Source organism: Anser anser (genome assembly GCF_964211835.1).
Source record: "Anser anser genome assembly, chromosome: 2".
NCBI classification, from domain to species: Eukaryota; Metazoa; Chordata; class Aves; order Anseriformes; family Anatidae; genus Anser; species Anser anser.
The window spans coordinates 108,816,741-108,843,116 of NC_139721.1; the positions used below are offsets into that span (position 1 = coordinate 108,816,741).

The window sequence follows — 26,376 nt, forward strand, 5'->3', positions numbered from 1 at the left end:
GCTTATCAGACAATTAAAAAAGGTAGGTACATATTTAAATATGTATATATAGTTTATCTTCTGAAATGTTTACTACTTTTAGCTACTTCAACATATTTATGACAAAGATGTGCTTTTCTGCATTTTGAAGTGCGAGCAGCCTCATTTTTGCTGTGTGTCACCCACTATAACTAGGAAGAGAAATTGGCCAAGTCACTAGAACTGCTGCAGTGCCTTTATGTCTCAGTGCTAGTAACCTACACAGAAACCACCCGTTTCCCAACAGGGATGTTAGGGAATACTGAATCCTTGAAGGTTGTCAGCTTTCCTGTCCGAAGGTTGGAACAACAGCACTTCTGTTAAGTAATGCAAATCCCCCACTGCCGCCATGCAGACACAAAGCAGGAAGGCTCTTGACCCCAAGCTGATGCTGGTGGTGTTGTAGCCGGCCCGAGTCGCTGAATGTGGTAGGGACAACTTCACTTTTGCTAAGGAGATCTGGGCAAAATAGTAACACATGGGAAATCTCTCCAGGGCTGCCCTGTTTGTTAGGTGATTCACAGCCTTTACAGAGTGGATGGAAAACATTGTTCTGGAAGTGTTCCAGTTTGTTATTATTTTGAAGTCATTTTGCACAGACTCAAATACTGATGGTGGTATGGGGAGTCTCTAGAGTGAGAAGGGGTGGAAGGTGAATCTCCCACATCTTAGGTCAGGTCTTAACCAGTAAATGACATTTTATCTTGTGGCCAGTTATCCACCTGACTATCCACTCTGTTCTAAATTAAAACCAAGAAAGCAAAATAATCAGGAGATTTTGGCCTGTTTACAAGATGGGTTGCTGTTGCAGATGATTATATAGATGTGTTTTACTGCCTGTTCCTAACAGCAAGATTTAGAAAAGCATCTTGATTTTGAGCACAGCCAAAAATGGGAGTAATCATGCTGGAACAAATTACTTTTTTTTACATCCTATACTTGCTCTATTTCTTCAACTGTTTCCCTAAGTATCAGCTGCATCTACGATCAGTGGCAGAATAATAGGTTAAATGAATATATATTTTTTTATCTAGTATAGCTGCTCTTAGGGAGACAGAAATAAATTGTTAAGATAACATTAATCTTCTCATTTAGAGCATGAACCTACTCCTTTGATATTGGTGCAAATTAATGGAATTAGGATCATATCTTTAAATAATAATAATAAAAACTAAACACCAACTGTAGTATCTTAGAGTTGACCAAGTTAAAAATCTGAATGAATAATTGTGACATATGCCTAATCCTCAGCTAATGTTCATGGTAAGAGAATAATCTTCCATGGAGCTGTGAGCGGCCAACGTGTTATAGTGCATCAGGGCCCTATTAATCCATAGATTACTGACAGAGAATATGGTAACAGCTCTAAAGCGTGCCATAGGCAGCATGCTTTTATCTTTGCATTGTTGTTTAAAACTGCATTCTAATGTGTCATTGGGGATATATGTAGTCCTGGAAAAACTGTTCCCACTGTGGTATTTGCTAGCAGTACGGTATGTGGCCAGGATGTACACTAGATATTCAAATTATGTATGCTGCAGAATTTGTAAATTTGCATTTTAAAATACTTGTCATTTCTGGAAATACCCTGAGGTGTAACTGTCCACAACTTCCTTTTACTAAGTAATTATTAAATATTTGCTTTCAAGGCTGAATCATTAGCCAGCTGGAGAGTGGGTTTCCCAGCTAGTGATTTTAAAACCTTGAAGTCAGGACTGTAACCCAGAAAGTTTTCTTCCATCGTTGCTGTCTCGTTCATTAATACGTGTGAAGCACTGAAACCAGCTAGCCGAATGCCCTGCCTCCGAGGGTGCAGCCCATTGCCCTGCCTTTCAGAAAAAGTGCTGGACAGCTAGTGCTACATCAGAGACTAATTTCATTGAATCTGGAGAAGTTACATGTATTGCATCTCTTAACCTTCAGGAGTAGGGGTTTAAATGATGGAACTGTGGACTGACAGCCATCTGTCCTTCCTGGAGCGGCGGTTAGGAGACTGGGGAGTAGGTTACTGCAGTGTTAGGTATCTTTTGCTTGAAACCACGAAAGCTGAGGCCTTGTCTACATGCATGCTGTTGAGGAACTGGGAACTGCCCGGAGGTGGGCGACCAGGTTCTCTTTTTTCTTGCCTGCCTCTGCCCACCCTTTTCTGTTGCACTTCAGTGTGGCAGGTTTATTTTGTGTACAGCACCTGAACTTCTGTGGGATCTTTGTGTGATAAAGGGCCTTAAATAAACAAATGCATTGTTACACTGGTATCTTGCAGGTATCCCACTCTCTTCACCTCTCATCTTTCACCTCAGGCAAGCCTGTGACACTTCAGGTGTGGAGGCAAGCTGCGCCCTGTTCGCAGCCAGGGCCTGCTAGCCCTCACACAGTGCTAATTGCAAACTCCCCCTTGTGCAGGAGGGGGACATCTCAGTGGCAGGACCAGCTGAGGTTTTCCTGAAGCCTCAGGGACCAGAGAGGCCCTATGCTTGCTCCTGGCCACGGAGCTTGTGGCTGGGCGAAAGCACCTGCGCTGTCCTTCGTTAATGGCGCTCCTGTGGGGATGCGACGGTGCTGCACCGTGTAGGCCTTTGGGAGAGCATACGTCATTGCAGTCTTGGCTGGAGGTTGCGGGCTGTAAAGCATCACTGGTTACGTTGGTTAATTGGTTTGTAATGCAGCGGTGGCTTCTAGTTTGTGCTCTGTGGTGGTGGCAGTGACCAGTGGCTGTGGTCTGTGGACCTGCTGACTGTGAGCTGCTTCTCCAGGGGAGCAACTCGCAAACTGACAAAGATCAAAGAAAGCCTGCTCAGTCTTCCCATAGGCCAAAGGAGATCATAAAGTTATCTTTTCAATGTCCTGATTACGTTGTAGATGATTAATTAAATTTCTTTCATTTTCACGTCATTTCTCCTGCTTCTTTCATGTAGGTTTGCAATAGATTGACACCTCTGTCTTTCTCTGTGAATATATCTGCAGTTTTTTGATATCCAGAATTCTCTGCTGTTTGAATAAAGTAATTAATCTCAGTAACTTTGTAATCTTTAAAATACAATGTCTTCTGTGAAGTTACCAAACATTCTGCTAGTAGCAGTGTAGTAGTTATGGCTGTTTTCAGAGACCTCAAGAGTTTGCTGGAAAATCATCCTTCAGAGTGAAATATTTTCTGCTTGTTTTCATTATGAAAGGCAATAAACTGTTGCTGTCAGTGTGTGGGAATCCATTCCTTCATCTGACCTTGTAGTACATGATCATACTCCACTGGCCATTTTTTAGATACCGAAGCGTGGAAGTGAAAAAGCCTGCATTACATTATTTAGATATTATGCAAATAATCTTTTTCTTTTCCTTTTTTTTTTCAATGTCTCTGAAAGCTTTTTAAAAAATTCCACTGCACCCCTTTTAGATGGGCCCACAACAGAAGAACTAGTCTTGAAAGTTCAGCGTAGTTCATAACTGAATGTGCATCCTCTGTTGCTTCATCACAAATTCACATCAGCCCACTGGCACGATAACATGAAACGAGCTGTGGAATCATCCACAATTTTGCTTAATCTTGAACAGGAAGACTGGCAAGTCAGTGGAAAATGCCCATCAGTAGGAGGCTCAATGTTTAGAAAAGCCTTACGTGGAGAACAGTGTTGTGCAACATAGGGGAGTAAGGTCTTGCTCTGAAGGGGATGGAGAATTTGTGAGTAGGACTTTTGGCCCTTGCAGGGTTCATGTCAGACCTAAAAATGACTGCAGGAGTGTTGTTGGTGTATGTGGCTATGCAGTCTGGAGCTCCTGATGCCCTGGAAAAATAACCAGCAAGGTGTGGCCTTGCTCCTGTCCTTCACCTTTTGGTGCAATGATGCAGGACAACAGAGGAGGAGCAGCAGGCAGAAAAGCTGTGGTTCCCAGCTGTGTTCCCCTAATGTTTTCGTGGGACTCGCCCACATATGGTGGCAGGGAGGCACCCACCAGGGGCTTTGCCCAAGCAATATTCTTTGTTCTAGGACACCTAGGATTTGTGGAGCCTTGCTGGAGTTCACGGTGAACTATATAATTAGTATGATTTTAGCTTCCAGTGAGCTGTAATAGTACCAGGAGGCTGTTTCTGCTTTGCATAGCTTACTAGAAAAGATATTTTTAATTTTCTACACGTACACCTTAAATAGAAGAACATGTGCTGTGGCTTTTTGTCAGGAGACAGCATGAACTGTGTTTTCCAGTGTCACGATCAGCAAGTGTGCATCAAAACGCTTTTCTCAGGCATCCATTAGGCCAGCTAGGGAGGAGTACTGCTGGATGTGCAGCATGCTCATACCTGAGCACAAGGCAAATGGCCAATCTAATTCCGAGTGGGGTCCGGAAGTTTTTCCATTAAGTTTATTTGTAGTTGAACTGGGGAAGTGATCTGAGAAATCTTCCAGCCTGAAGAATGTGAAGTAAGAATGAATGGGAGGAACCTTAAGTGGCAAGAGGGAAGCAGTAGGCTAGGAGAAAGACGGGGTCTGATAAAATCAAATAACAAAACACACACAAAACTGTACAGTTTGGTTTGAAAGAGTAGCTCCATGCTTACAAGCTTGGCACAACTGTCATCTTTGATTCATTTCCTTGCCTCAGGCCCCCTCCTCCTTGAGAGGTGGGCTGTGTTCCTACCCTCTGCAGTGGGAGAGTACCTGCTCTGGTGAGAGTGGTGGTTGCAGAGCCAGGGGAGATAACCAGGTCTTTGTGCACATTCCCTGTCGTGGTCACTGCCCCTGGGTGCCTGTGCTTGGCTTGTCTTCCAGACCTTAGACTTCAGGCAGCAGGGCGTTAAAAACATTATAGGCTATTAAATATATTGTTGGAGTGTTTGGCTGGACTGTTGCTTTTAATAGAGTTCAGATGTGAGATTTGGGGGTCTGAGAGGGTTTGGATGTAAACTTTGTTCATTTGGTTTTGAAAAAGGAAGTACTTTCATGCTTTGAAGGGGGAAAAAAATACGAAGACAGTACTGCAAGTCTCTTCCTTAAATCAAAGTTTTGTGTTTGAAATGGGAACAACTCAGCAGAACAGTTTAAGTAAACATTGCCATAACTGCTTATCTGAGACACTGGCATCCTCTCTTTTTACTGCGCTACTTTTTTTTTTTTTTGTGGTATCCTGGAGTCTCACAGTCACTGATGTGTTTGTTCTCACAGCACTGCTTTCAGAGGCATATGCTTTTATGTCCGTTTGCTAGTTGCCACCAAGTTTTGAGACTTCATCTGAGGAGCCCACTCTCGCAGTGTAGGTTTGCTGGATTCCCTCCATAGCTGAGATTTTTGAATTGCTGGCTGAAAGGTCCTTCTCCCTCTGCCCACAGTTTTCTTTCTACCCCTGTCATGGCTTCCTCGTTATGGGGAAAAACCAGAGGAAACTATTCCTGAGTCATTTCAAGTTAGTGTTTAGCACAGAAGAGGGTAAAATCTGGGCCAGAAACAGCAAGTGACTGATGCTGTCCGGTTGCAGCCTATGCGGGTGTCAATGAGTACAGTATAAACTCCAGGAGAACTGCTGAAAATCACGCGTGTATGTGAGGGGCAAGGACTTAGGTACTGTCCTCTAATGCCAGCGCCAGAGCACGGGGTCATATTTCTTTACTAGGTAGAAAAATTGCACCGTATCGTGCAAATGGCTTATTTAAAGCTTGGTTGGTTTTGCCTATGTGTTAAAGTACTGTAGGCTCACACTGGGTCTCTTATCTAAAGAGCACTGATACATATAAGTAACTTCCGTGCGCTTAAGTGGATAAGAGGAATAAAATCAATTAGAAAAGGATAAAGAGAAAACTGTGCCTCTCTAACTACCAGTTCTGTCATGCTTCAGACAATACTGCAGCAGGACATGGGAAGTGATCTCAGGTGCACTTTTAGTCATATTTTAAAAAACAGTATTTCTTGGTGAAATAGTCTCCCAAATTAAAAAATTAGCACACATGCAAATGTAAGTATATTAGTCTGCCTGTGTCAGTCTAGCACATATAAAGAGCTTCACAACTGTTTGGATCCGTTCTTCTTTCATAATGGGTTGCAACTTGTTTACTAATGCTTGAAAGCATGTACACATCAAATAAATCTCTGGTATTTGGGCCATAGTGTACCAGCATTATGCAAAGGGAAGATTAACCACACTCTATATTGAGCTATGATCCACTTTACTCTTGATTCCTAGCTATGCTAAAGCAGCCAAACCATCAAAGAACAAAATTAGTGGAAGGATTCCTCAGACAATAGATGTATTTCCATATTTATTTGCATTATTGTTAAGAAAAGGGCAATCAGAAGAGCAAATCTCCTTGGGACTCAGGCTATTATACATTAATCATAATACCTGAAGTAAGTTTTTGGGTGCAGAAAACCAGGAACAGAGGCAAATACTGTAGAGCTGCATGGTATATGGTGTGCTATGTTGAGAGACCATACACTCATTTTGACTGCTGGTGCTGTTAATAGATAGTCTTTACCAAGCATTATATTGGCAAATCTGACACAGACTGAATTTGCAGCCGTGACTCAAATGACTTTCCTAACATGAAGCATCTTTATTGCATATCATTTTAGCTCTTTCCTGTTTTTACTCTGCTCTCTTTCAGCGAAAAGGTCAAGAAAAGCAGTAGCTCAGTGGCTGAATTTTTCAGAAGTGCTTTACAGCAGGGAAAGTGGGGAAACCTCTTAAAGTGGTGTCTTAATTCAGTAAGTTAAGCCTTTTTGTTCTTTTTCTCTATCTTTTTGTTGTTGAATTTTATCTATCAGATTAATTAAAGTGACTTTTAAGGTAGCTCCAGGCTGGCGCAGAGCTCCTCACCCCCGCTGCATCTTTCCCCACCCCCAGAGGTAGCCTTTGCCTTGTGAAACCTGCCAGCCCATCTTGCTAGACATGGTGGTGTTGAATCAACTCTGTATTTTCACAACATGACTGTCCATCTGCACTGTCTGTGGTTGGGTTGCCATATTCAGAAAATTATCATACAGTGTGCGTGCCTCTTTCTTCACTTTCCCTGCACGCGTGTGTGTATGCACCCACATACTTGAATGATGCTCTTCCTTCTTCACTGCTCTGTAACTCACTGTGCTGTGAAAGCTGTCTGCTGCATGAATGAGAGATTTTCAAAGCCCAAGAGAGGACTTTTTGGGCCCTCCCTAAAGCAGTAAGGTGCGTGTGTTTGGTATCGCTGTTAGCATCAACGTAAGGGATTAAAAAAAACAGACAATATCCTTTACTTTACAGTAGCAGATGAAATGGAGGTTTTAGCCAGCTTTAAGGGTGCTGAGTATTGCCAGCTGAGGCCAAAAGGGCTTTCAGCTGGCCAGTAATTCTTATGAATTCTTGTGGGCCTGTTACTACTTACTATAATTTTATTGCACACCTGATGTTGCTGCATTTTTCGCAGGTATGAGTTTCTTTGCTCATATCTTTTCATGCCTTATTTGCTAACTCTTCTATTCTGCAAAACTGGCAGGATGACAGCAGGCAACTCCCTCATCCTTTTGTGTTGGGACTAATCCTTGGGGTTCTTTCTAATGTGTCTCCAGAAATATGTATTCAACTTAGGCTAAATGCTGACTTGATTTGTAATACTAAAATGTGGACAGTGCAGATAACTGAATATTTTCTCTCTCAGAAAGAAATCATTGTAGAGGAATATGTGAATACTTCCAGAGTTTTAAGCTCTCTGTCACATTAAAAACATTCTTAAAATACAGATGTACTTTAGCACGTGCCTAAATACTTTGCTGAATCCCTACGTTTGGCTTCATTTAGCAAACTTGGAGTTTGACAAATAACAACTAGATGACCATTCAGTTAACAGGTTATGATATTTTAGTGCTCTGAATTGTGCTTTTTCTGCTTTGGCATGAGTGACAGATTTTTATTTTGATTTTGGTTTATGTGGATTGGTTTTACTTCAGTGTTTTTTTACTTAACATATGATTTAATTAAAACTTTGTTACAGTGATTGATAGTTGCTTTATTTGATACCTGTTTATAGGCATTTATTCATTACTTTTTCTGTGTACTGATATTTGTCAGAAGAGAACGATATTATTTCTTTTGTCAATGAAATGAGGTTATAAATGACTGTAATTTTGGGATACGTTGCTGGTATGAGCAAACAGTATTCCCGTGGTGAGTTTTCCGCCATGGAAAAGTGGGTTATGCATAATACATTTCAGAAGGGACCTGTATTCTTCTGAAGAATAGCATTGTGCAACTCCTGGAAACTATAGGAAAAATGCAAATCCAAAGTATTGCTCAGCATCTTGCAGTCTTGTTCCTTCTGGTTCAAGCAGGTGACTGGAAATGGCTGCCAGGGGGTTTTCTTCCTGATTTTTGCCCCAGTATTGCAGGACGTGAGGTGAACGATCCAGCTCCGTGTACCTCAGTGCAGCCACCAGAACACCTGTGGGCGGTGCAGCAGCGTGAGGTCCTGAGCTGGTGGTACCCACGGTTGCCAAAGATCGAAAGGAAAGCAGCACAGATGTGTTACTTAGCGTTTTCCTGACAACGACAACAGAGTTTGGAAAAATTACGACTCGGAGTAAGCTGTGGGAGGAGAATATGTTCTTCCCCGCTAAAATCACAGCATTCACATTCTTGGCAGTGTCATTGAGCTCGGCTGTAACTTCTGGTTTACATTTTAGAAATATACTAAATAGCATATAATGTTTAATTCCGGGTTGCATTACGCAACGGAAGGCGATTGCCTCAGTAAAACACATCTGCGTTGCGAGAGTGAGCTCTCCTGGGAAACAAGCGCATCTTCCGCAGAAGTCGCAGCGAGGCGTGGGCAGGGCATTGCTATTTCGGCAAGCAGAGGGAGCCAGCTTTGGAAAGCTGCCTCACCTTTCACTTTCCATGGAACTTACCCTTTCTCCTTGTTTCAGGCACCAGCCGCTGCCACTTGCTTCTGGTTCTGGTGTGGCGCTGGGGATGCTTTTAGTGGCTGATGAAACCGTACTTCTGGGTTCTGGGAGACGTGATCTTTGGTGTCTAGCATGTGTATGGTCCATGAGCAGGGTAGGCTGTTAGGGATGCTATCAGTAGAACATCTGGAAGAGCTAAGAAAGTGTTTTGTTTGTTTGGTTGGTTTTGTGGGTTTTGTGTGTGCTTTTTTTTAAGCTACCTGTGTGATTGAATCTTCTTTTACTGATAGCAGCAGTTGATGGCAGGTACGAAATTCCTGTCATTTTTATACTGGGTTTCAGTTTGCTTCTTCCAAGCCTCTCTCTTGCTGGAAGCCAAGTCAGGCTCCTGCTGTCTCTCTCAGTTGAGCTGCAGTTCTTCCTGCCATCCTAAAGCTTGGTTGTCATCACTCCTATTCCTCTTATTACCAGCGTGCTATATATTTTTACGGCAGTACTTAACACAGACTTTCCAACAGTGCTTGTGACAATGTAATTGAACTTCTGATGGAAGTGAAATTGTTTTACCTTTAATGGGGCGCTTTGGGTGCTTTCTAACGTGGTGCTCTCTTAAGCAGCTTGTGGAGCTAGTCGGTCAGTCTGTAATGTGGGTGCAGAGAATTTCACCAGGCACTATTCAAAGTAGTTATTCAGTTTGCTGTTAAACTGCAAGACTGGAGTGAGTGAGATTCCCCAGGGATCTGTCCCGGCTTTGGTAATACTCATTGTTTTCATTATTGAAATGATTGATGGAGCAGTGAGAGCAGTTATTAAATTTACATAGGATAGGAAGCACGGAGGGGGGCTGCAGGCTCCTCAGAGGGCAAGACTGAAGTTCAGAGTGGCCCTGACTAACTGGACGAATGGTTTGGGGGAAAAAAACAACAAGAAGGGACAAACATAAGCACTGTGCATGGGTAGAAATACCCAGCTGCACGGCACGGGATGGGGAATAGCTGACTCAACAGTGGTCCTGCAGCGGAAGGTCTGCGAGTTGGAGCTGGGCCGTGCTGCAGGCAGTTTGGCCTGGTTTAGTTGAATAGGGTGTTAAAAATCACAGCTGGCTCCCAGACCACCAGAGGAAACCAGCCTGTGGCATGTCCTGCTCTCTTGTCCCCTGGGAGATGTGCTGCCAGTGCTCTGCTGAGCAGGCAGCTTTTCCCTTCCCTTCCCTTCCCTTCCCTTCCCTTCCCTTCCCTTCCCTTCCCTTCCCTTCCCTTCCCTTCCCTTCCCTTCCCTTCCCTTCCCTTCCCTTCCCTTCCCTTCCCTTCCCTTCCCTTCCCTTCCCTTCCCTTCCCTTCCCTTCCCTTCCCTTCCCTTCCCTTCCCTTCCCTTCCCTTCCCTTCCCTTCCCTTCCCTTCCCTTCCCTTCCCTTCCCTTCCCTTCCCTTCCCTTCCCTTCCCTTCCCTTCCCTTCCCTTCCCTTCCCTTCCCTTCCCTTCCCTTCCCTTCCCTTCCCTTCCCTTCCCTTCCCTTCACAAGCATTGTTCTGGGATGTGTAAAGAAAACCCACAAAATACCCCATCCGCTCGGTGCTGGAAGCGGCCCAACACCCGGTTTGGGGTACAGCCTAGTAGAGAGCCACTTGGACGACGTCCAGAGAGAGCAGGCAGTGAAAATGATCAAAGACTTGGAAAACACCACCTGGGAAAGAAGATGAAAGAATTAGGATTGTTTAGTCTACATGGGAGAAGGCCAGTAACAGCCGTGATAGCAGTGTGCAAATATGTGGAAGGCTGTTGTGGGGAGGGAGGGAACAGGCTGAACTGCAGGACTGCTAGGGTTAGGATGGGAAGAAACGGGCTTAATTTGGAGGTGGCAAGGCGTAGGTAAGCATTTAAGAAAGCTCTCAAGTGATAAGGGTATTTTGGTGCTGCAGTCGTTTGCCTTTGAGAGAGCTGTGGAAGCATCATCGCTGGAGGTTTTTGTAAAACAGACAAACCTCCTCCAGGAGTATTTTGGGCATTGCCTTGGGGAAGGAGGTGGAATACATGCCTCTGAAGGTCGTTTCCCAGGAAATAATGAGGAATGTTTTTTGTGCGCGAATGTGTGATCCCGTGAACTGAGGTAAACTGTAATAACAACAACTAACTCAAAAGATAGTGGCAATTCATTATTGCAACACATCAGCGGTAAATAGCCGACTGATTTATGCACAAAACCCGATGATGATATTATCCTTCTGCTCTCTGTTCTAGTTTAAAAAAAAAAAAAATCTGTGAGTAAGCTAATTTTACTGGAACGTTTCAAAAGGCTGTTCCTGTAAATATATTACTCGTATACAGAAATAGAGGAAGTGATGTTGGTTGGCTCTGCTTGTTGAAATATTGTGCAAACACAATCAGTACCCGCTAATGCATAGCGTGGCCGTAGTAAAGCCAGCAGTACTCCGTGAGGCACGGCAGCTTTGCGCTGAAGTGTGATGTTGTATTTGCAACCTAGGTGTTGCTGCACTCGTGTATTTGCTTTGTGTGGAGTCGGGGAGCAGGCTGAGCAGAATTAGGCTTTAATTACCTCATTGCTGTCTGTGTGAGTTGTTCTCCTCCATTGTCTCCTTACGTTAAGCGCATGAGACAGCAATCGAAGAGCAAACCTCAAACTCGCCCTTTGCTGCTTAAGCCAAAAAAGCTTTTGGCAGCTCGTGCAGCCTCCGTGAATGCACCTCCCCGTGCACTTGGCGTTCAGTACATGGGGGTGGTGCGGGGGAAAAGGAGATGCTCTTCTGCAGAGTGTAACTTCCTGCCTTGAGAAATGGCTGATGCTTTCCCAGTGGATACTCTCCTCCTTTCATTCTTGCTGGAGGATCACCTCTGTGATTTCGCCAGTTTCTGCAAGTTCCCTGGATCCTTTTAACTCAGTTTCTGCCACAAGAGAAAAAAGGCTTTTTTTTTTTTTTCTTTTTCTTTCTGGAACAGAGTTTCTCCCCTCCTCACAGCAGGGCAGGGCAGGGCAGAGGAGATCTGTGCTGCCATAGCAAGTGGGAACAGTCAGCGGTGCTGCAGGATGCCACCAGGAAGCACTTCTTTACTGCGTGGGTGACAGAGCACTGGCACATGTTGCCCAGACAGGCTCCCTTCTTGGAGCTTCCTGAACATGATCCTGGGCAGCCTGCTCGAGGTGGCCCTGCCTGAGCAGGAGGTTGGGCCAGGTGACCTCCAGAGGTCCCTTCCCACCTCAACCATTCTGTGAGACTCCTGAGAAGGTAGGACCATGCCGTTTGAGTCTGGTGAGAGCAGCTAGGCTCCTTTGCTCCTGCTCAGCGTGGCTCCCAATTTGACAGCCCTGAGGGCTGTTTTGTCACTGTCATCCTGGGACTAGGAGCACTGGCGGAGGACAGCGCAGAGTCACTGTGTGCCCAGCACGGATTTAGCAAGGCTTATCATAATCCTGGCAGGATCCACGCTAACCCAGAGCGGTCAGACATCACCACGTGGTCATGTCCCCAGCCATGCAGCTCTGGCCACGCAGTGCTGTGCTTACTCAGAGAAACTAGCTGCTGTGCCAGTCCTCGCTTTTTTTGCATCTGGGAGAACTGCCCTGAATGCTCGAGAGCTGCTGGCCCTTACCTCTGGGCAAAAGCTTCCTTCTTCTAGTCTGCTGCTATTCAGATCTGTGATCTAGTGTGATAAGAAAATGAGGGCGTACATTCACACGTGCACATATGTGCATATATTTTACCTCCTGCCTTTTTTAAATTTAAAATACTAGTGTGCATTTGTCTCTGTCCCAGTGCATCTGCCATGCATCAGTAAAGTAACACTCTTCTTCATGATCTTCAGTGTCCCATCTCATGAGAAATGAATCAGCACTGCTCCTGCCCTGGGGGGTTATTCGGTGGGATTTAAATGCTGATTTCAGTCGTGACTAAAATCTGCAAGCAGGAAACCTTTATTAAAACAATCAGCTTCTAAATCTTGATTTGCATTTACTCTTTTTATGTATTGTCCTTAAAGAAGGGGATGCTTTCAGTACTTCAAATAATTTCATATCTTTTCCAACTTAGACAATGTTATATTTCTACAGATGTTCCATCAGTGAGATAGTCCAACGCATATTTCTAGGGGCCTCAAGAGTTTTCTACTTCTTCTTATAATCACTGGTGTGTTATCAGTTCCCTGTTTATAAGATTATATTTTTGCATGTGACTTGTATCAAGCTACATTCAAATGAAAATAAATGTTCAGCAAAAGCTCACAAAAAGGAGATTATGAAACATTTCTGTCACATAACCAAAATGCTTACTTAAAATAGGAGCTGGGAAATAGAGGGGGAAAAAAGAAGAAAAAAAAAAAGAAAAAAAAGCTTGTTCTGCATTAAAATTAAGCCACTGCAATTAATTACAGTCATTAAACCACTTTTTTTGTGTGTGTGTGTGTGATCACAGCATTTTAGAGAGTTTTGTGAATTGTAGATCCTGAACTGTTGCACATCACTTCTATTAAGAAAGTATTTGAACTCCTATTTTCTTTTACAACTTCCAGTTCCTTTCTCTTATTTGAGGTAAGTGTTTAGCTTGGGCTGTTGAATGCATTGAAATAAAGAAGATACTCTCTCTGGCCTTGTAGAAGAAACACCACAGCTACTGAAAGCTGATGTAGGATTCAGTCAGGCCTGATTTTAAGAAGTGTGGTCAATAACTTCTGTCAGTTTCAAGGTTTGTTTTTCTTCAAGACTTAGCAGTAAGACCATAATTCCCTGAATTCAGATGGTGTCAATTGATACAGTATTTGAATGTAATGTGGATCACCACAGCCTAATTTTAAAATGCATGTGTTAATTTACATATATAAAAGCATTTTTTTTAAAAAAAAACAACCCGTACCATGTGTTTGTGCATCTGTATAGGAATAAGTTTAGTATGTTTGAACCGTCAGGCCCACCCATCCCTCCTCGTAGGGCGTGAGGCTCCCCCTGCTCAGCCCCTGGCCCTGCTCCTCCACACTGTGCTGGGCAGCCAGGCCTGCAGGGACAAGAGCTCCAGCATGGGGATGAATGCACCACAGAGCATGAGCCTGCTGAAGTGCAGGTCTTTGGGGGGTACCCTTTCGGCCTCTTTTTCTTAATTTAAGAAAGTTACTCAGTAGCCAAGAGAAATATTTAGAATTTTAGGCGCTTTTTTTCTGCTTATTTGTCTTTTCCCAGGGCCAGTCACTCACAATGCAGATTTTGCATACCTGAAATTAACCTCTAATGTTTAAAAAGTTTGTGTGTGTGTACATAGGAGTGAGCAAGTGAGAAATCATTTATTATTCAGCATGTAGATAGCAGTAATCTAGGTCCACATTGGTCAGTGTAAGAGAATAACTCTCTGCAGCGGATAGAGGAGTGGAACAGGATTTGGGGCTTTTCCAGTGAGTTCCCAGTCATGTTCTTGGGTCTCATGGAAGTGACTCTGTGTTTCAAATTTACCCAGTTGTAAACCAGCAAGTGAGACTGAGCACTACTTAGAGATTTTAGGAATAAAGTTTGCAATTTTGTCTTCTGACGCGCTACAGCTACATAATCTCTCCCAGAAAAAGGCAAGCAAAATGCTACTTACTGGTTTACGCCACTGTCCCTTCAGGACTGCAGCGATGGCTGTTGGTCCCATGGAGGGCAGCAAGCTCACAGGCACATGTGGATCAAGTGTGATAACACCGATCGCTTGTGGAGTCTGGTGCTTTTCTTCTCAGAGGGCTTTGCAAACATCAGCTGAATGTAAAGATACAAGGCAGGCTCATTTTCGTCCTTTACTGTGTGCTTGAACTGCCAGTTCTTGGAAACTGGTAAAGGAATTAAGGATGTGGTGCTGAGATAAATCTTCAGAGAGGTGCTCTGGCTGAGGATCAGGTAGTTTCCCCTATTCCATCTCTTTTAGCCATGACTTCCTCTGCTGCGCACGCTCTGGCATTGCTCCCGATCACAGTTCACCCAGGATGGAAGTTATTGCTCCTGGCACGTACTGTGCTGGTTAACTCTCAGCAACGCGAACCCTGTGCTCTGTCACTTGCACCTTTGCCTTCTGCTGTCCTAGCTCAGCGCCTGTCTGTCCTCAGCCACCTTTGATGCAGGGTGTCACCCTTGCCTGGCTGTGTCTTGCATCTTGTGTTGGATGGCTGAGTGCATCCGATGACCCTTTTTGAAAGGGGTTGTGCAGAAGTGTGTGTATTACCAGGGGGCTGTGGCTGAGAGACGTATGAACCTTTTTTGCAGAGCTATCAGTACTGGTTTGTCATCGATTTGTCACTGCTTAGCAGCCTCCGTGCTGAAGAGTTTTGTCGGTGCAGCACTTTCTCCAGGCTGAGGACACGGGAGTCCTCTCTGAGCTTGTGCCTGAGCTGCGATCATAATTTGTCACTAATTGTCATCAGGTTAGCAGGCACTGTTATGTCCATGTGCAAATTATGCAGTGCATTTCTGGAATCGCCTGCAGAATACACGGAAGCACTCACATCAGGAGTTCAAAGGATATCAAAGAGCCCACTGAGTGAGAAAACCAGCAGTAAAAGGAGCGTAATGGGGTTTCTGGATGGCTAGACCCTTTGAAGGGTAAGGGAAAGATGTGAGACTGTGGAAAAAAAAGTCATGCATCAACTTCCATGAATCCTGTGCGCTTTCCTCTTTTAACCAGCACGCCAGTGGAAGCTCTAATCAGACGTGTGCTTGTTTGTACAGCTCCGAGGGGCAGACCAGCACAGTGATTTGTGGTTGCAGGCTGATTCACTGCCGCTGCAGCCAGTGAATGGTGGGCAGGGTGGGGTGGATTTCAGGAGCACCAGAGACGGCAGCGAGCGGGGACCTTCTGCCAGCGAGCGTGCAGAGCGGTTCCTCTGCAGGCAGGCCGTAAAATGGAAGTGGCAGCGAGCAAAGCCTCCAGACGAGATTAAAACCGACAGGAAATGAAAACTAACTTCGCCGTTTCTCTTGCATGCTGACCGCCCTCCCCCTTCGCTAATGGTTGCGATGTCCGTAGGAGAGCGGTTCCTCTACCTACTGCCGGGAGCCTGCGCACGCGGCCTAGGGCAGTGCGTGACCAGGCCGCAGAGCCAAGCGCCGCCATCTCGGGGCTCCTATGGGCCCTGGCTCCCGGTCCGGCTCCCTTAGACGGGCTGTTACTGTCATTATCTCCGCGAAGCCGCTTCTGAGAGCAAGGACATGTGTAGAGGAGGAAAGTGTGTCTCTTTCCTGTCTCTCTCTCTCTGCCTGTTAATCTGTTACAACAGATCTGTTGCTTTGCAGCCCGTGTGAGGCTCAGCAACTGCTCTTCCTTGGCAAACCCGCCAGCTTTTGAAAGCTATAAATAGGGATGTTTTGGGGCGGGGGGTGGGATAGGCACACCTTCTGACTCCATTGAAATACTTGGACACAACATGCTTATTTTGGCAGGATGGATTAGGAAAAATGAAATACGTGTGCGAGTGTATATGTATAATATTCTATATTCCTAGAATATAGGGACTCTCTCCCAAATAGAAACAGCTGGCATGTATATGTGGCTAAAGCAGAGCTGCTTAGATTTATGCTAGTCATGCTACGAGCTGCACTAAAAGAAAATGAAACAAGTCATCTTTCATCCCCCTCAAGTGCAGACCTTTTGCCAAGGGTTGTGTCTTAGAAATTAGATGAACCTGAAGAAGCAGGATCTTGTGTCTAAAAATAGAGCATTTTACTTTCCGTCTTACCCCCTTGCAGGCAGGGTATAAATTTACCTCAGCCAAGAAGCAAGATGAAAGGCGATTTGAGCTTCAACTCCTGTCTCTGTCCTCCCCTGAGCTGTGACAGGGGGCCCTGGTCTTTTCTGACCGGGTTCAAAGCGCCAGTCTCCTCCCCGCGAAGAACCGCCATTGCAAGTTGTTTCTGTGGTCAGGGTGGCAAGTTGCATTTTTGCAGCTAATGTGGGCTTGGGTATGATCGTATGGTTTTTCTACCCAAGAAAACGGTGTTTGGGCTCTTGGGGTTAAAAGCTCTGCTCTCACAGCAAAGCAGGGCTTGCAATCCTGTGCAGAAAGAGCTTTCAAACCCAGCAGTTTCACAGAGCTGTCCGAGCTGCAGGCAAAGCGGAGCACAGCTCGGCGAGCAGCCCCAGCTGCCCTTTCGGCTTCTCGAGACGCAGATGAGCCGTGCTGCTGCGGCTGCCTCCCGGCTGGGGAGGCAGAAAGTGGCCGGGGAGACCGGCGTGCTGCAGCCGCCGGCTGGGAAGGCAGCGTGAGCAGCAGGAGCAGCAGAGCTGGCCGGCGGCCAGTTTGAATGCCATGAGCCCGGTGACAGCTTCCTTCCCCCCATCCCTTCCTCCCCACCCCGCTGTCTGAGCAGGGTTGAGGGGTGTGTGTGTGTGTGTTGGGGGGGGTGTTCGCTTTGCTTTCCTGTGCCTTTTTGCCTGCGGATCTGTCTGCACCTGTTTGCCTGCTGCTTTTCTAACCTCTGTGCGCGGGCTGCTTTGATTCATGGGATCACGAGTGTACGCGCCAGCGCGCGGCAGCTTGGCACGGACGCTGCATTAGAGCAAAGGAGGCCTGTGTCCTGCAGGGCTGTTTTAGTAAAGACACGTCCCATCTGCTGCTTCTTATCACCCTTTTTATCTGCGCTGCTGACTCATGCAGTGTGGTCTGCTCAGTTCTCCATTGCAGTCACATCACACTTAGAGTTACCTTTACTATGACTCACGCTTGTTTTTTCTCTCAGCGAGTGTCAAGCCAAAAACAACCCAGTCTCGTCCCTCTCATCTGTGCTGTCCTGTCCTACCCTTTACCCCCAAAGCCTTACCCCTCTGTCATAATCTCATCCTCCCCCACAAGTAAACCACCTGTAACTGAGTTTTAACCTGTGTAATTTTTTCTTTGGGAGCATCTCTGAACCATGTACCTGAGGCTAGTGAGCTATCATCCTAAAATACCTTACTCCCTCTTAGTTGCCTTCACAAATGTGTTTGGTGGAGAATAACTCTTTTCTTTTTTTTAAGTTATTTAAAGTAAAAGCGTGTTTATTAATATTTTGGTGTGAAATTTTGTGTTGGGACAATGTATTTCATTATCTTGCTATCTAGTATACACGTGCAGAACCAAAACCTCTTGACTTCAGCGTTTGCCTGCGTGTTGGGCTAATGAGACCATAGTTTCAGACAACTCATGCTGAGGTTTCCCTTGCTTGCTTTTGGCCTGCATGTCTAGAATCGGTCCTAGCCCAAGACAAGCATCCATGTGGGCAGTCTGTTGTTGGTGTACTGGGATTGAACCCCCTACGTGAAGTGCTGTTTTATAGCTTTCAGGTTAAAGAGAATGAGTTGTGAAGTTACGGCATTTCTCTCCTTTGGGTGAGGGGAATTTTGCCAGTGACTTCTGTGTGGATGGATTTTGTCCCTTTGGCCCTTTCCGGTGCTCAGATCCCTAAACCCTTCTTAAAGGAGAGCTTGGTGTATGCTTCACCAAGGACAGATGGTTGGTGAAGGTTGCTCTGTGGTTAACTTGACTGCTGAGGTCTGCTTCTTATTGTCCTGAGCCCTTGGTCACATCGAACTTCTGTTAAAACTGGCGGTCTGATTAAAGTCATTTTGCTTTGAATAAATCTTGTAGAATTGGGCTTGTATATTGCTGTTGTGATAACTACCTTGATGTCATTGAAAATGGCCTAGAAATCAAGGTCAGAAAATGCAGGAAGAAGTTTTAGAACAAGTGGGACAGAAGTTTTTACTCACGCTCTTCTAGCAAAAGACAAGACACATTTACATTGCTGTGTCAATTCTCTTTTCTTAGGAACAAAATCAAACTCTTTTTTTATCAGGGGCCCAAACAAATGATGTGAATGCTGCCTCTCGTAGACTTGTGTAGAAACCCCTTCCTAATGTTAAACATGTAACTTTTTTTTAGACCAAACTGCTTAAAACTTTTCCAAAGGATATGTGCATTATAGATCTGTTTGTGTGCTCAGACATAGCCTTTGAAGCAGCACCACCTGATCCACCAGGCTCTCCAGGCCTGTCTCAGCTTTCTGGGATGGAGAAAAATGCCTTTCTGTGCCCCTCTGCAGCAGGTCACATTGGTCAGAGGTTTGGTAGCTTCCTCTGGAAGGCACCAGACTGCATTTCAGCATTTCCCTGATGGTGTATGTGCTGATCAAAGAATTGGTTTGGATGGACTGGGCCTTTTGCTGCTCACAGTTTGGCCTGAAAATGTTTGGGGATTTGTTTCTGTCCCTGGGCAGGTGTGTCGCATCCTTTCCTGTTCCATCGCTCCTTCCAGTTCAGCTTGAAAGCTTTACAGTTCTGTGAATTGCAGTTGCTGTGTGTCCCCTGGGGTGCCTTACCAAGCTTTGCTGGTCCCTGGTGTAAATAAATGGGGCTAATCATGGTCGTAAGCAAAATATCCCATTGTTTCTGAGAAGTGTCTTGTTTTCTGGTAAGCATAAATATGTTCCATAGCCCCAGACCACAAGCATACGGCCGTCCTGCTGGCCGGGTGGTGGTGCGGGTAGGCTGCAACGGGGCTTGCTGCTTCGAGCCCTCGACCCTTTGGAGGTTGTGGAGTTGCCTCTGCGAGAATGCAACCCCAGGCTGTATATGGGGTCCTGTGCCGTGGCTGTGCCCGCAGGCAGACGGTGGCATGGGGAGACTTCCCCATTCCTGCTTTCGCTCGGGGAGCGAGGGAGGAAGCGAGGGCGGCGGCGGTGCCGTGCCCTCCTGCGTGGCAAAGCCAGGCAGCACGCCTCCCGCCTCGGGACACGGGGCGAGATCAGCGCGGGCTTAGGTTTACCCCGTGGCTCGTTTTACCCGTATGCAAAATAGATGTGTAATGCTACCGGCCTTTGTTGTGGAATTGAGGCTTAATTAATTAATTAATTGATGTTTGCTAAATGCCTTGGGATCCGGGAGCTCGCCGCGTGTGCCCCAGAGCTGCAGCAACGCTTTGAGGTTGGAGTCATCTCCTCTCAGATGGTGAGATTTCCCAAAAGCCGAGGCTCCGGCCCCTCCCTCGCCGCCTTCCCTCCCGTTCTCGAAGGGAGCAGCGCCGTGTCGCACGTTACTTCTACGGCTTGCTCCCTTTGACTTCTGCCTAAACAAATAAATAAATAAACAATGTGCTTAATGCAGTCAGCACGTAGGGCACTTGCCAAAAGAATTTCACAAAGCAGCATAGCTGGGTTGCCAAATGTCGCGTCTTTTATATAAAGCATTCTTCAGGAAGCAAAGTTGCACAGGGAAAAAAAAAAGAAAATGAAAAGAAGAAAATGTTATAAAAACTATCACTGCAGTAAGAAACATTTTTTCCCCCCACAGGGAGAATGTCTGGGCCATGTCATGGTAAGATCAAGGGAGTCTATTTTTATTTCATCTTAAAGGCCCCTCTCTCATTTCTTTTCTGCACTCCCCCTCCCAAAGTGCAGCTCTTCACTGTGCTGGCTCGGAGAGCTCAGTTTAGATTAGCGTTCAAAGGCAGGGCTGTGGGATGGTCTTCTTGTATGTGAAAATATTTGCCAGTGGATTTTGGGTGGAGAGAAGGCTGTTTAAACAGTGTTGTTGCCAGAATGTTTATTAGTCTAATATGATTAATGATTGAGGAAAGTGAACGGAGATTTCTTTGCGGGGAGTGTGGGGGAGGCAACAAAACTTTGGCGTCAGAAAATAGAGCTGTATGTTGTAAGCGTGTGTTTTTGTTGAAAGAGCTTGTATATAAGTCCACGTAAACTTACAAACTGTGTATGTGTTTAGTGTGCATTCTGGTATCTCAGCGATCACGAGCTGCAGTGGTTCGACTCCGGCTCATCCCCGACAGGTGCGGTGTGCCCACAGGAGCTGCTGCGTTTAGCACCCCGCCACCTGCCCGTGGCTGGTGGGAGCCAAGGCAAGGGGGCTTTTTCCTCTAATCTAAGCTGTGTTTTGGCAGCATGGTGTCTTGAAGTGGCCATTTGCTCCTTACGGCGTCCTCGGTGCTGTGTGCTGGCCTGGTGTGTGCTTACAGTGTAAAGGCTAACATGGTTCATGGAGCTGGTATCTATAGTGGAGGATTGGGGCTATATCAAGTTACAGGACAGTGGTGAAGTTGGTTTTATGAACTTCACGCCATTACTAGTATTTAATAGCATAACATAAGCTCATTTCAGCCTCACAACGTGCGTGTGCTATAGCTGCCATCTTGACTGAATACAAATGTAAGCTATATATAATACCATCTCGGTCCATATCCGTCACAATTCGTCTGAGCTTCCGTCAGGGTTACTACATGGCACCACAGAATAATTAACACAGTATGTATTAGCAGTATGTTCATTTGTCCTATATTTTGTCAAGAAGGAATCGCTAGCAGTAATCTGATGGCAGGAACAGCTTCTGCTTTGGATTCTTAATGCCTATGTTGGAACAACCTGATAACTCACTGGCAATGGGTATTTTTAAGTTAGTAATGTTTGATCATCCAAAAATGTTATGAAAAAAGACTTTTTTCCTTCTTCCAGGAGGGAAATTTGAATTGTCTGCAGTGCAAAGTCCCCGTCTCTGGATGTGGTGTCGGTGGGGGAACTCCTCACCATACAGCTCATTGTGATAAGTGCTGGAGTTTCTTCAGGGTTGTGCTGTTTCAGAAACAGGGATCCTTTAATAACACTTCTTCTTCCTTGTGATTACACAGTTATGAAGTCTGCTCCCCTCCTTGGGTTGTAAGCACTGAGATTTTCACTGCTTCTGGTAAGAGGCCTGATACATGGCTTGTGTTGTACGTTGTGCTAATGAGCAAGGAAGGAAAGCCAATTAATGGGGTAGTGCTGAAACTCAGGTGTATATGATGTCTTTTTAGAGTGCAAGTCATTTAACATAAGTCCCAGGTTGGAAGAAATTGATCAACGATTTCTGCTGTATGTTCTTATGACCAGTGCAATGATGGTATTCCTCAGCAGTTTGCTGGACAGAAATGATGAATCAATATGGTGTCTATTGTATAAGCATCATTTTAGATTAATTTCTGAATCAATAAGTCACATAGTCCTTTAAATATATGAATGTGAAAATGGTATTTGCACAAAGAAAGAAAACGTGATTGGGAACCCTTCCATTTTTATTTAAGCACAGATGGTGCGGCGATGAGCACGGGAAGAACCTGAATCGGTCAGAGTTACGCTAGCATTAAGTTTGCCATGTGCTCTTTCCCTCTCACATTCCCTCTTAGTTTCTTCTTAGGGTGGTTTTTTTTTTCCTTGTTTTTTTTTTCATTATAGACTTCTTTTTTTTTTTTTTTCTCAGCATTTTGCTTACATTGTCAATACTGCAATGTTTGTTCAGCTCAGACTGGGAAAGGTATTCGATTTTGCAGCTGACATTTATTTACAGGGTCACCTTTTAGTCTCCGTGTTAGGCTGCCATTCCTTGTGAACCGTATATCGCAAGCAATGTAACCTGCTAGCTAAGAGGTCTCAGAGAAAACCATTGCTTTCTTGAGCCCCCAGTAGCAGTCAGATGGAAGCATATATTAGGTATTAGGTTATCGTTACTTTTTCTGGAGCTTCTATCAGTTGGTTGAGGCATAAGAAAACTTCAGCACCTCATCTGGTTGAAGATTTTCTAGTCGTGCATTGTACTACTGTTGCAAAGTGTGTAGCTTCACTGGTTTGGATGGTTTTGAATCTCCAAGAAAGTTTTTACTGGTATTTTTCTCCATTGCAAAGATCTCCTTTGTATGCTGCCAGTAGTTATTCCTTTACTACTAGGAGCAGAGGGTACTGTGTCTTTGAATGTTTTGACATTCATTGCTTTAGTTCTTGAGTCATGTCTTATGTAAGTCTCTTGAGTAGGTTTCAGGTTGCTATTTAGAGGTGATGATGTGCTTTGTGTGTAGAGATCATGGAGGCAAGGAGCTCTAGGCATCGATTGTCTTGCTTTCTTTGTCCTGATTATGTTTTCTCATGATTTTTCGATACTTTGTTGTTCGTATGAACAGCCATGAAAGGCAAAAGGTGAGAAAATGGATTCTTGGAGGATAGGATGTGTGCCCTTAAATGCAGCTTGTAGGCATGTAAGTAGTTAGATTTTAAATTTTGCTGGTTGTCTAAGTGATTTAAAGAAAACAAGCAAATTGCTAGTTATTTCCAGGTGACCTGCCCCTTGAATATTAGCCCATTCCTGTTAAGGAGCTCCAATATGAATGTAGGAATGTAAGTCCAGGTGTTCAGGTTTGAACACTTTACGTAACATCAAAAGAAGGAAGTGGAAAGGGGAAGAGTTGAGAGGTAAGGAACAGGTAATACATGGCTTGTGGGGAAGCCTCTGGCATTCAAAAACAGTTACTCTAGGCTTGAACATTTTCAGCTTCTTAAAATACCAACTTCTTGCACCACTCCATTTGACTGTTTTATCATGATCTTTAGGCTTCTCCTTTACTTTTTATTACAATTCTGTGAGCTAACAATTTAAAGGGGGAGAGCAAGAGAGAGTGCGTGTGACTTAGATTCTCACATTATCAAGAACGGTGAGGGTTGGGAGAAAAGGTCAAATTTGTGAATAATACCATGAAAAAAAGTTCAGAACCTGGAACCACTCCAAGCCATGGGAGATGCTGTAAAGTTTTATGCCTTGTTTGTATAAGGTGGTCAGAAGGTTATTTTCTTCTTTCCTCAGAAAAAAAAAAAAAAACCTGACTCCAGACCTACTTGAAATCTTGCAGGATTTGCTAAAAATCATCGGAATTGGTATCAAAAGTCTAGGGTGAATGCAGCAGTTGACTCTAGATAGATGATTGTTTTGGCTCTCTGTCTTCATACTTCTAAACTTCTTCTATTAAAGTGTTTGTTATTGAAGTTGTAAGATGCCTTTAGAGTCTTTGTAAGTTTTCTTGAAATTGTCTGCAGAAAAAATGATACGGGACTGTGTTCTTCATGAAAATCTTTAAGAACTTAGACTGCGTTTTCTACAGAATCATCAAGAACGCAAAACACTTCCCATTACAAGCGCTTTGCTTGTTTGGTAGGTTTATTGTCAAACAGGGATGCAGATTTGGGGCTTATTGTGACTTCCTCTTGGTATTTTGTACTTGTAGTTGTGTACCTGTAGGATGCTTATTTGACTTTTGAGTAAAATGCTGTGTAGGGTTCAAGGGGGAGCTAGGTTCAGAGTCGTAAGTGTACATGTGAGTTTGAACAGTACAGCACCCAGTTGGTACCTGATCTGTAACGTGTGGTCTCTTACTGATGTCTGTCAGGGGGGCATTGCTGTATGGCACTAGAAGAACTTGCAGTCTTCTGATAGTAGTAGGGATCTTTGCCTGCCTTGTTAGAAATATGCTGAGTGGGCGTTTCAGGGATGAGATTTATTGCTTACTTTAGCAAGATCTGCAAACAATATCTGACTTAATAATTTTGCTTTCTGCTTGTAATTACACGTTATTTCTTTTTGGTAATGCCTTCAGAACTTCTCAGTTCGTTATCAACTCTCAGAACATAATTTAAGGAATAATGTGTATCCTGACTGGTCATAACGAGGCTGAAATTCCATCTTGGGCTTCTGGTGTCATCACAGAACCGGGATGGAATTACAGCTTTAATTTATGTACTATGGGGGATACATTATTTATTACTATGCATTAGAAAATGATTAATCTCTGCTTGTGTTGCAAGACTATCCTACTGCTAAAAGTCCCCAGGAAGTGCTGAGACATTGTAGAACTTCTTGTGCAGATTACAGCTTCATGAAGCTGCCAAAAAGGCCACTGCATTATTCAAAAACTGCTAGAGGTGATGAAAATTTACAAAGCCACTATGGGGTTTTTCCTAACTAGTAGAATTCCTACAAGGTTTTCATTTGCTAAACCTGAGTGTTTCCCTACCTTTAGTCCCTTTTAAGTGTTACATTTCACATAAAGTCCTGATCAGATGAACCAAGTTGAGCAGCCCCGTGTTTTGAGGACCCTGATTCAACAAAATACTTTAACCATAGTCAAGCTCCACTGGAGACAACGGAAATTGGTTTGATGAATCAGTTCTTTAATTTCTACTTCTTTGCTTGTTCATAAAACCTATTTCTTAGTCCTTCACTTCCCAAAATTGTGCGTGTGTGTGCATGCATGCATCCATGAGTATGGGGAAGCAGCACTGGAGCAGTATGAATGGGTAGAAAATTGCAATAAAATCAACTGATTCGTCCAGTTTTCATTCCAGTAAGCACATTTTTAATGTGTTATGCTCTGATAACGTTCCATTTTTGTGAGCTTTTTCTGTACTAGAAAAGTCAGTAATCAGGTTCTGGTACGTAATTAATAATGCTGTGTGACTAGTGGTAGTGTCCACAGCTCTGGCTGTTGACCTTGAGTCACCGCATTCCTCCACAGCTGGTTTTCAGTGGGGTTTAGCCTTTCTGCTGGAGCAGAGAATTTGTCGCTTTTCCTTTTACAGTCTGTGGACATGAGTTTGTACAGAGACCTAATACCAGCCACTACGCCGAGCAGCTGTTACCAAGTAACACAACTAATCCCTGCCTCTTCATAAAATGAATTTGAGACTTGGAGGGGGGGGGTGGTGGTGGTGCAAATTTGCTTTTGCAAGTGCTGTGCCCTGGTTTGGAAAAAAAAAAAAAGAGGAAAAAAAAACCCCCGAACCCTAAAGGTTTGTAGGAATTCTAATTAATAAGCCCAGCAAAATGTCTTCAAAGTGCTCGGCATTATTAGATCTGAAGAAGAGAACTAGATATTTGTAAAAGATCAAACAGATACAAATACCTTAAAAAAAGAAGTCACTGATGTAAATTAAGTGAATACTTTATACTAGTACAAAAGTATTATAAAAAATTAAATACTCCCACTTTCTAAGGCAGCATTTTTATCTAAGGCTCTGATGACATGTATAAACCACTCAAGTTTCAGTCTTGTGGGTTACATTGTCACCAGAAGCTCTGACTAATAATACAGTAAAGTCTTACAAATGACAGTTGGATATAGTATGACTCTAAATGGCATTTTTTGTTGTTTTATCATTTCATATGTTTAAGAAAAAAAGAGAAACTATCAGTGCCTACTGACTAATTGGACCGAACAGAGGGGAGTGTTATCCTCGATCTAATTTGGGTGGCCATATTGTAAATCACAGATGTGGAATGTAACACCCAGTGACAAAGTGGATAATCCTTACATCCTTCGGGTGTAAGAATCTTGAAGCTGGTGTATAGAAAGACGTACAAAGCACGCCGGCAGCTCTCCCCCACGCAAAATTAAAATAATTGTCATTTTTGCAGGGAACACCATGGGAATCAGAATTAGAGACAACCAGCCTCTTCAGTGTGAGAGCTGAAGAGATGGCTGCAGTTTCTAGGCAGAGTTTCAGCCCGCTAGAGCTGTATAAATAGATCACTGGTGCCATGCAGATCTGCTCGGGACCAATCGCTGTTCCCTTCCACATCACGAGGAGATGCAGAAGAGCAGTCCTCTGCGGCTACCTGTGCTGCGCCTCTCACGCTGAACAGATAGGCTGGGGCTTCTGAGGGCAGAAAGGCTCGCTCGGATGATGCTCTCCCC

General features: G+C 44.4%; 1 protein-coding gene across 17 annotated transcripts in view; it reads left to right on the plus strand.

Annotated features, from left to right (window-relative positions):
• ATXN1 (ataxin 1) overlaps positions 1-26,376 on the plus strand; it is a 219,417-nt gene that overhangs the window by 22,861 nt on the left and 170,180 nt on the right. For 10 of the 17 annotated variants that reach the window (XM_083826834.1, XM_083826846.1, XM_083826835.1 and 7 more), the window contains exon 3: positions 6,608-6,707. The exons of the other annotated variants lie outside the window; for them this stretch is intronic. The gene's annotated coding sequence lies outside the window, so the exon portion shown is untranslated. The remainder of the gene's footprint in view (positions 1-6,607; positions 6,708-26,376) is intronic. 17 annotated transcript variants of the gene reach the window in all.